Source organism: Zerene cesonia, unplaced genomic scaffold (genome assembly GCF_012273895.1).
Source record: "Zerene cesonia ecotype Mississippi unplaced genomic scaffold, Zerene_cesonia_1.1 Zces_u002, whole genome shotgun sequence".
NCBI classification, from domain to species: Eukaryota; Metazoa; Arthropoda; class Insecta; order Lepidoptera; family Pieridae; genus Zerene; species Zerene cesonia.
This window is the reverse complement of record NW_024045132.1, coordinates 153715-155136: the sequence shown is the minus strand read 5'-3', so window position 1 is coordinate 155136 and position 1422 is coordinate 153715. Positions and strand designations below refer to the sequence as shown.

Genomic DNA, 1422 nt, shown 5'->3' with positions numbered 1-1422 from the left:
GTACGAATTTCATCGAATGAATGATTAGAATATTTAAACTACTAAAAGCGTTGCAATACCACAATTATAAAATCTGTAATATCAATGCTATTTATATTTTTAAACATAAAAAGTAAAGAATTTTAAAGCTGAATAATATTTAAACATAATACACTCATACATAACGAAATGCAATCAATTGTTAATGCATTTATCATTTACATACTTATGTTTAACCGCATCGTATTAAAGATGAACTTGGAGGTTAAGCTATTAAATACTTTTTTCTTTATTTATTTAAAAAGTTAGTGATAAATGTCTCGTTTTGTGTCAGTACTCCCGAACAGCGTTTATCCTCTTGAGATTAACGCTCCCAGTCACACAGATTTGTCGTTCTGAGATACCACACACATGATATATTATTATCTTTAAAGACCATTTCTATCATTACGAAACAATAAGTCTCCAGAACATGACTTTTTGTTATTGGCTATTGGACACCAAAAGCAATATAGGTACGCTTAGTCGATAATGGCTTATCGAATTACCAGTGCAAATAAGATATATCAAAATTAAAAGGAATAAAATGAAAATAATTTTTTGTCACGTGAACTTTACATATACAAACAACGGAAAAATGAATTTAAACTATTAAGTACCGTAATAATAGCTCACTGTGCTACATTACTGCAATGAATAGGCATTTGCATTTTAATTTGGCGGTTGTTATTGTCGGTTGTACAGCGTTAATTGAGGGAACTTGCTGAAACTTTTTTATGTTCACTCCATAAATTTGTCACCTCAACATTTAAGCATTGTTCCTGGAGCTAGTAAACAACGTCGTTTAGTACAATACCTCCTCTTGAAAGCATTTAGGTCCGGGCAAATTTTAAACGTGAATATTTAACGTTTCTTTTTTAAACATCACTTACCACTCTTTATAAATCGTTATAGTCTAAATATTTCAGAAACTTCAAACACACTTCCTCGATTAGAATATTTCGAAAGCGTTTCAAATTTGGCGCGCGAACGCTGACAACGGCACGCTTCACGAGTTAACTCGGATGTAGTTGGCGAAATATAGACAGGAGCGATCGGGAGCGACCGCTGTCTTCCCACTCCCGAAGTTCACTGGAACAGGGATCTCGACGGAGTCTGCGTAATGGGACGGCATCCCTACAGATTGGTGTATGGGAATAAACGATAATAAATTACGAACATCGTACACGCGTGAGTCGAGACCGTGTTCTTGATTAGTTTGAAGTCTCCGCTAATGTGTTAGACACTGACAAGGAAGACGAGACACGTGTGTTAAGACATCAACTTAAAAGTTCTGTTGGAGGTAGTTTATGCCAATGTGGGTTTCAAACGTAGTCTTGTAAGTTAGCCCGCATCGTACTTGTAGATTTCGTGTTTGCCTCTCTTCGTTATCTTTAAAATATG

The 1422-nt window shown here is 35.1% G+C and overlaps 1 protein-coding gene across 1 annotated transcript in view; it reads right to left on the bottom strand.

Moving 5' to 3' along the window:
• The window catches only part of LOC119838412 (protein artichoke), a 14083-nt gene extending 12987 nt beyond the window's left edge, over positions 1–1096 (bottom strand). Inside the window, exon 1 of the mRNA XM_038364350.1 lies at positions 912–1096. The gene's annotated coding sequence lies outside the window, so the exon portion shown is untranslated. The remainder of the gene's footprint in view (positions 1–911) is intronic.
• Between the last annotated feature and the right edge of the window lie 326 nt (positions 1097–1422).